This window comes from Schistocerca serialis, chromosome 9 (genome assembly GCF_023864345.2).
Source record: "Schistocerca serialis cubense isolate TAMUIC-IGC-003099 chromosome 9, iqSchSeri2.2, whole genome shotgun sequence".
In the NCBI taxonomy this organism is placed as follows: domain Eukaryota; kingdom Metazoa; phylum Arthropoda; class Insecta; order Orthoptera; family Acrididae; genus Schistocerca; species Schistocerca serialis.
This window is the reverse complement of record NC_064646.1, coordinates 267,324,762-267,333,880: the sequence shown is the minus strand read 5'-3', so window position 1 is coordinate 267,333,880 and position 9,119 is coordinate 267,324,762. Positions and strand designations below refer to the sequence as shown.

Genomic DNA, 9,119 nt, shown 5'->3' with positions numbered 1-9,119 from the left:
GACTGGTTTGATGCAGCTCTCCATGCTACTCTATCCTGTGCAAGCTTCTTCATCTCCCAGTACCTACTGCAGCCTACATCCTTCTGAATCTGCTTAGCGTATTCATATCTTGGTCTCCCTCTACAATTTTTAACCCCCAAGCTGCCCTCCAATACTAAATTGGTGATCCCTTGATGCCTCAGAACATTTCCTACCAACCGATCCCTTCTTCTAGTCAATTTGTGCCACAAACTCCTCTTCTCTCCTATTCAACACCTCCTCATTAGTTATGTGATCTAATCTTCAGCATTCTTCTGTAGCACCACATTTCGAAAGCTTCTATCCACTTCTTCTCCAAACTATTTATCGTCCATGTTTCACTTCCATACATGGCTACACTTCATACAAATACTTTTAGAAACGACTCCCTGACACTTAAATCTATACTCGATGTTAACAAATTTCTCTTCTTCAGAAACGCTTTCCTTGCCATCGCCAGTCTACATTTTATATCCTCTCTACTTCGACCATCATCAGTTATTTTGCTCCCCAAATAGTAAAACTCCTTTACTACTTTAAGTGTCTCATTTCCTAATCTAATTCCCTCAGCATCACCCAATTTAATTTGACTACATTCCATTATCCTCGTTTTGTTTTTGTTGATGTTCATCTTATATCCTCCTTTCAAGACACTGTCCATTCCGTTCAGCTGCTCTTCCAAGTCCTTTGTTGTCTCTGACAGAATTACAATGTCATCGGCGAATCTTAAAATTTTTATTTCTTGTCGATGGATTTTAATACCTACTCCGACTTTTTCTTTTGTTTACTTTACTGCTTGCTCAATATACAGATTGAATAACATCGGGGAGAGGCTACAACCCTGTCTCACTCCCTTCCCAACCACTGCTTCCCTTTCATGTCCCTCGACTCTTATAACTGCCATCTGGTTTCTGTACAGATTGTAAACAGCCTTTCGCTCGCTGAATTTTACCCCTGCCACCTTCAGAATTTGAAAGAGAGTATTCCAGTCAACATTGTCAAAAGCTTTCTCTAAGTCTACAAATGCTAGAAACGTAGATTTGCCTTTTTTTAATCTAGCTTCTAACATAAGTCGCAGGGTCAGTATTGCCTCACGTGTTCCCATATTTCTACGGAATCCAAACTGATCTTCCCCGTGGTCGGCTTCTACCACTTTTTCCATTCGTCTGTAAAGAATTCGCGTTAGTATTTTGCAGCCGTGACTTATTAAACTGATATTTCGGTAATTTTACCATCTGTCAACGCATGCTTTCTTTGGGGTTAGAATTATTATATTCTTCTTGATGTCTGAGGGTATTTCGCCAGTCTCATACATTTTGCTCACCAGATGGTAGAGTTTTGTCAGGGCTGGCTCTCCCAAGGTTGTCAATAGTTCTAATGGAATGTTGTCTACTCCCGGGGCCTTGTTTCGACTTAGGTCTTTCAGCGCTTTATCAAACTCTTCACGCAGTATCATATCTCCCATTTCATCTTCATCTACATCCTCTTCCCTTTCTATAACATTGCTCTCAAGTACATCGCCCTTGTATAATTCCTCTATATACTCTTTCCACCTTTCTGCTTTCCCTTCTTTGCTTAGAACTGGGTTCCATCTGAGCTCTTGATATTCATACAAGTGGTTCTCTTTTCTCCAAAGGTCTCTTTAATTTTCCTGTAGGCCGTATCTATCTTACCGCTAGTGAGATAAGCCTCTACATCCTTACATTTGTCGTCTAGCCATCCCTGCTTAGCCATTTTGCACTTCCTGTCGATCTCATTTTTGAGACGTCTGTATTCCTTTTTGCCTGCTTCATTTACTGCATTATTATATTTTCTCCTTTCATCAATTAAATTCAATATTTCTTCTGTCACCCAAGGATTTCTACTAGCCCTCGTCTTTTTACCTATTTGATCCTCTGCTGCCTTCACTACTTCATCCCTCAAAGCTACCCATTCCTCTTCTACTGTGTTTCTTTCCTCCATTCTTGTCTTGTCAATTGTTCCCTTATACTCTCCCTGAAAGAATGTACAACCTCTGGTTTAGTCAGTTTCTCTAGGTCCCATCTCCTTAAATTCCCACCTTTTTGCAGTTTCTTCAGTTTTAATCTACAGTTCATAACCAATAGATTGTGGTCAGCATCTGCCCCTGGAAATGTCTTACAATTTAAAACCTGGTTCCTAAATCTCTGTTTTACCATTATATAATCTATCTGAAACCTGTCAGTACCTCCAGGATTCTTCCATGTATACAACCTTCTTTTATGATTCTCGAACCAAGTGTTAGCTATGATTAAGTTGTGCTCTGTGCAAAATTCTACCAGGCGGCTTCCTCTTTCATTCTTTACCCCCAATCCACATTCACCTACAATGTTTCCTTCTCTTCCTTTTCCTACTATCGAATTCCAGACACCCATGACTATTAAATTTTTGTCTCCCTTCACTATCTGAATAATTTCTTTTATCTCATCATACATTTCTTCAATTTCTTCGTCATCTTCAGAGCTAGTTCGCATAAAGACTTGTACTACTGTCGTAAGCGTGGGCTTCGTGTCTATCTTGGCCACAATAATGCGTTCACTATGCTGTTTGTAGTAGCTAACCCGCACTCCTATTTTTTTATTCATTATTAAACCTACTCCTGCATTACCCCTATTTGATTTTGCATTTATAACCCTGTATTCACCTGACGAAAAGTCTTGTTCCTCTTGCCACCGAACTTCGCTAATTCCCACTATATCTAACTTTAACTTATCCATTTCTCTTTTTAAATTTTCTAACCTACCTGCCCGATTAAGGGATCTGACATTCCACGCTCCGAGCCGTAGAATGCCAGTTTTCTTTCTCCTGATAACGACGTCCTCCTGAGTAGTCCCCGCCCGGAGATCCGAATGGGGGACTATTTTACCTCCGGAATATTTTACCCAAGAGGACGCCATCATCATTTATCCATACAGGAAAGCTGCATGCCCTCGGAAAAATTACGGCCGTAGTTTCCCCTTGCTTTCAGCCGTTCGCAGTACCAGCACAGCAAGGCCGTATTGGTTAGTGTTACAAGGCCAGATCAATCAATCATCCAGACTGTTGTCCTTGCAACTACTGAAAAGGCTGCTGCCCCTCTTCAGGAACCACACGTTTGTCTGGCCTCTCAACAGATACCTCTCCGTTGTGGTTGCACCTACGGTACGGCTATCTGTATCGCTGAGGCACGCAAGCCTCCCCACCAACGGCAGGGTCTATGGTTCATCGGGTGTGGGGGGGGGGGGGGGGGGGTAAAGACTTAAAAGCTGTTATTAATCATCTTATGAAGACACCATGAGGAACCATATGCTGTTAGACAGTTAAAGAGTTCTACCTAATAAACAGTGGACTACCCTACTTTCGAATAACCTTACGTCACATAGAAACACCACATTTGTAGGAAGTTCCACGTACTGTGACAAGAATAAATCTATTGCCGTTCTACATTACGCGACATGAATGGTCATAAACTAAAATTAGCTGTATTATTCTCCTGTGAGAATATTTATAGGGTGCATACAACAGTATAATCAGTTAGGAACTCCCATCTTCTTTACACGTAATAAATTATAACGTTAGTCCACCACCATAGCCGAGTGGTCAGCGCGGCTTACTCCCCTACTGGGGTACCTGGGTTTGATTCCCGGTACCGTCAGGGACTCTTCCTTGCAAGGGTGCATTCAGACTCATGAGGCCAACCGAGGAGCTACTCGATCGATTAGTGGAAGCTCTAAAGTCAAAAAAACCGACATCGACTTGTAGAGCGATGTGCTGACCACGTGACCCTCCATACTGCATGCGATGACACCATTGACAGCGGCTGACGCGACTAAGCTAAAAATTCTATTGCAAACGTGCTTGTGTATTCATTCTCGAATATGTAGTTAATTTTAGGACGAACTTTACTGTCAAAATGCCTTCAGCAAAAATATTAATCAATGCCAAGCCAAGCTGCAGTCAGCAGAAGTTATTCAATTCTTTGCATGCCATAACAACTCACAACGTAGGTAGTGCTGCTGAGACTCCGAGACTATTTCCTGTTTACCAAATTACGTCGGACGTGATTATTATATTTTCGTGTTACGTTATCAGAGTAAGGTTCACATCCTCATAGCACTAGGTCTACCTACAAGGGAAGATCAATTATGCGTTCACCGAATCAGCCTAAGAAATTTCGAGAAGTATTATATATCTTAAATTGATTCAAATATAGATACAGGTCCCCATTTCTATCCGTTGCGCAATGTAAGCATCCCCTTCGCTTGAACTTGTTTATGAAACCGTGATAAGATAGCTTTATATGTTTTATGTCCTGTTCAGATTTGGTATAGAAGTTGCACACCTTCTCGTCATGCACAAGGATCAAGAGGTAAGAAAAACACTAAGAAATAATCAAAACAGAAAAGGATGTTAGAAGAGACGCGTTGAGGTTTGACAGGGTGTAGGAAAACGTAGAGAATATCAGGCGTTGCTCATTTTCGCACGCCGAAAATTCTACTGTGAGTGCATTCTCCTCTTACATGTATATTTTTTAATTTAATTTACGTATTGAGCTATCATAATTATTATTTCTTCTAACAAGTGATGTAAGTACAAGAATTGCGTGCATAGATTGCAAAGCTTGTTATTCAGCGACAAATATACTTAGTTCACTATAAGAAATACATAAAGCCATTGTATGTCGAATAATGGCGTATGCAGTTATCTTGTTACTCTCCGCCAAAGCTACTTCTGGAAGTTGAAAATCGACTATATACGGTATAAGATCCGTGAATCAACTGTCATCCAGTATACAGATGGAGTAGAATTTCTTTGGTTGTAGAAGATCTATTGAGCACCAGGTTTTTGTCATGTAGTTAACCTGAATACTTCTCGTGTAGTCAAACTTTCTTTAAAACTAGTATAATCTATTGTGCATGAATCTTGCTGCACCATAATCGCTTGCAAACAGAATTTATTTTGAAGACATTATATTTGTTATTATTTTATGAGATTGATAGCCACATCATGCTGCCAGATAACAGTTGAACTGGTTGCATAATTAAAACGGGGTTATGAAGAGCACATTGCTGTACGTGAACAGGAGCTTCCGATGATGGGGCAGGTGAAAGTGTTCCAAAAGTTACGGGGACAGAGTGAAGTTAGTCACTGTGACGCAGGTGGTCATTCACCTTGCAGAATGTGTCTCTCGTCTTGACGTCATAAGCTGCAGCATTTCCGCCTTGTGGGAAACCCGTTACAGTTCTCCCCTTCGGTGAATACTTCACGCGCCGCTCAGAAAAAAGCCACCGCATTTCTCGCTGAATCGGCGGGCGCAGACTTCCAGGAAACATGACAGCCAGTAGCCCGCCCTCACATCAGGTTCACATTCCTCACACTGGACACGTTCCCGAGTCATCGACACAATAGAGACCAATATTCAGTCACTGAAACAGGAAACTACGTTGTGAAATTCTTCCAGTTACTCTGACTCACACACGTGCATTGTTAGCTGCCCCAAGCAGAAGACATTCTTTGTTGGTCTTACACAAAGACCACAATTTTACTGAGATAAACTGATACTGCAGTTTCAAGATTTTAAACATGGCTGAAACAGCAACTGTTTGGCTGTCATCCTTTATCGTGATACTGCAGTGTTCATCTTCAGCACTCTGACTCATACACGTGCATTGTTAGCTGCCTCAAGCAGAAGACATTCTTTGTTGGTCTTATACAAAGACCACAATTTTACTGAGATAAACTGATACCGCAGTTTCACGTTTTTAAACATGGCTGAAACAGCAACTCTTTGGCTGTCATCCTTTATCGTGATACTGCAGTGTTCATCTTCGGCACGCCAGTGTAGAAGTTGTCACAGAATCGGCAAAGCTATTAAACTCGCACGTTTATACAGGGTGAGCCACCTTAAACTTGCACCACAAACATCGAGGAAATGGAAAGTGCTGTAAATGTGCGGTTTTCACGGAACGGATTGGTAGTCATATGTTCGTAGTGTTAGCAAATAAACAGATTGTAATAGAACTTAGAATGTGTCTTTTTTTGCACAAACGTAAACCTTTTGGAATGGAGTGCCTATTGACATTAACAGAAATTGGACAAATTAGAATATCAGTGGCGTTTGTTGCTAAATTATAGTGGAGGTCGTTTACGAGATATCGCGTTTTGAAAAGTTTCCACACCGACAGTTGTCTGTGCCATTCAGTCTCCGCAGTTGCTAGGTACGATGTTGTTATGTTTACTTGCAGAGTGCTTGAGTGTTCCTTGAGTGAACTGCGACTTGCTAGTCAGTGTGTGGTAGTCCAACCAGTTGGTCGTGAGTGAACGATGGGATTTACCAATGTAGAAAAATTCGACATGCTCATGGCGTATGGAGAGTGTAGGAAGAACACAGTTCGCTCTTGTACAGTGTGTGCAGGAAGATACCCTAACAGATGTCAACCATTTAAGCAGTTATTTACCAACCTCTTCAACCAGTTACGTGAAAGTAATTAGACAATTTAACAGAAGGGAACTCTTGACGACAGAAGGGGGGGGAAATTAATACTCTTGTTCCTGCTGCAGTTGATCCACTAGTTAGATCTAGCGCAATCGCACGAGGAAGTGGCATGAGTCAGGCAAGTGTCTTACGCATTCTCCTTCAACATAGGTCCCATCCCTATCATCCCAGGGTGCCCCAGAGAGCTAAAACACTAAGAAGAATGGCTTCTCGGCTTTTGGCAAGATCAATGTGTAGTTAATGCAATTTTTTTTTTTATTTTGAAAAGGATACAGCACTAAACCAAATCATCAAAGTATGTACCATACTTTATTAAAAGCTCCTCCCGGACAGGCCATGAAGGCCCAAAGCCACCGACCGGCCGCCGTGTCATCCTCAGCCCACAGGCGTCACTGGATGTAGATATGGACGGGCATGTGGTCAGCACACCGCTCTCCCAGCCGTATGTCAGTTTCCTAGACCGGAGCCGCTACTTCTCAATCAAGTAGCTCCTCAGTTTGCCTCACAAGGGCTGAGTGCACCCCGCTTGCCAACAGCGCTCGGCAGACCGGATGGTCACCCATCCAAGTGCTAGCCTAGCCCGACAGGGCTTAACTTCAGTGATCTGACGGGAACCGGTGTTACCACTGAAGCAAGGCCGTTGGCATACCATACTTTATTACATACTATTATATACAATCATATCGCCAACAATTTTACATTTCATATTAACACCCTTACCACGCACAAAGACACAAATATTATCATCGTGATCAAGTTTACAAAACCTACTATTTCTAACGCACAAAGGTTTATCCATTAAAAAGTTTGATGTTTTTCCAACACCACGAACTTGAGACAAAGTGATCATAAATGTCCGATAACCAAGAACATCACGAGAAGGTATCTGCTCCAATGAAGTAGCAATTACATTAACTACACATTGATCTTGCAAAAAGTCGAGAAGTCATTCTTCTTAGTGTTTTAGCTCTCTGGGGCACCCTGGGATGCTCTCAGTGTTGCACATCGTCAGTGGTTAAAACTAGAATGGCTGCACGCATGAAGTCACGCACACGTGGCGGCGCGCTTTCTAAAGTTCCTAAGCACGCCGCCGGGCTAGGCACACCCGGACGACTATGTCCGTGACCTTGGATTACTTGTCGTCTATAAATAGCGTGTTTCCGGTATCTGGCGCACAGTCGGCAGCATGCCTCGTCGCAGAATACATCGTGTCTTCCGATGGAGGTCTACGATTTACAAGTCTGTTTTGGATGTGGAGACTGAGTATAATATGAACGTTAGTTCATCTGTTTTAATTGATGTTTTGAAAGGTCAAATTGTCTTTCGAGGAGGTCACTGACAGTCCTATGGGTCAATGTTGGTTAACTGTGGATCTAATACGTATTCCTGCGTGGGAACAATTATCAAAATCTACATCTACATCTACATTTACACTCCGCAAGCCACCCAACGGTGTGTGGCGGAGGGCACTCTACGTGCCACTGTCATTACCTCCCCTTCCTGTTCCAGTCGCGTATGGTTCGCGGGAAGAACGACTGTCTGAAAGCCTCTGTACGCGCTCTAATCTCTCTAATTTTACATTCGTGATCTCCTCGGGAGGTATAAGTAGGGGGAAGCAATATATTCGATACCTCAACCAGAAACGCACCCTCTCGAAACCTGGCGAGCAAGCTACACCGCGATGCAGAGCGCCTCTCTTGCAGAGTCTGCCATTTGAGTTTATTAAACATCTCCGTAACGCTATCACGGTTACCAAATAACCCTGTGACGAAACGCGCCGCTCTTCTTTGGATCTTCTCTATCTCCTCCGTCAGACCGATCTGGTACGGATCCCACACTGATGAGCAATACTCAAGTATAGGTCGAACGAGTGTTTTGTAAGCCACCTCCTTTGTTGATGGACTACATTTTCTAAGCACTCTCCCAATGAATCTCAACCTGGTACCCGCCTTACCAACAATTAATTTTATATGATCATTCCACTTCAAATCGTTCCGCACGCATACTCCCAGATATTTTACAGAAGTAACTGCTACCAGTGTTTGTTCCGCTATCATATAATCATACAATAAAGGATCCTTCTTTCTATGTATTCGCAATACATTACATTTGTCTATGTTAAGGGTCAGTTGCCACTCCCTGCACCAAGTGCCTATTCGCTGCAGATCTTCCTGCATTTCGCTACAATTTTCTAATGCTGCAACTTCTCTGTATACTACAGCATCATCCGCGAAAAGCCGCATGGAACTTCCGACACTATCTACTAGGTCATTTATATATATTGTGAAAAGCAATGGTCCCATAACACTCCCCTGTGGCACGCCAGAGGTTACTTTAACGTCTGTAGACGTCTCTCCATTGAGAACAACATGCTGTGTTCTGTTTGCTAAAAACTCTTCAATCCAGCCACACAGCTGGTCTGATATTCCGTAGGCTCTTACTTTGTTTATCAGGCGACAGTGCGGAACTGTATCGAACGCCTTCCGGAAGTCAAGAAAAATAGCATCTACCTGGGAGCCTGTATCTAATATTTTCTGGGTCTCATGAACAAATAAAGCGAGTTGGGTCTCACACGATCGCTGTTTCCGGAATCCATGTTGATTCCTAC

The 9,119-nt window shown here is 42.5% G+C and overlaps 1 pseudogene; it reads right to left on the bottom strand.

Annotated features, from left to right (window-relative positions):
- Positions 1-7,038: 7,038 nt before the first annotated feature.
- Positions 7,039-7,156, bottom strand: LOC126420036 (5S ribosomal RNA; annotated as a pseudogene).
- Positions 7,157-9,119: the final 1,963 nt, after the last annotated feature.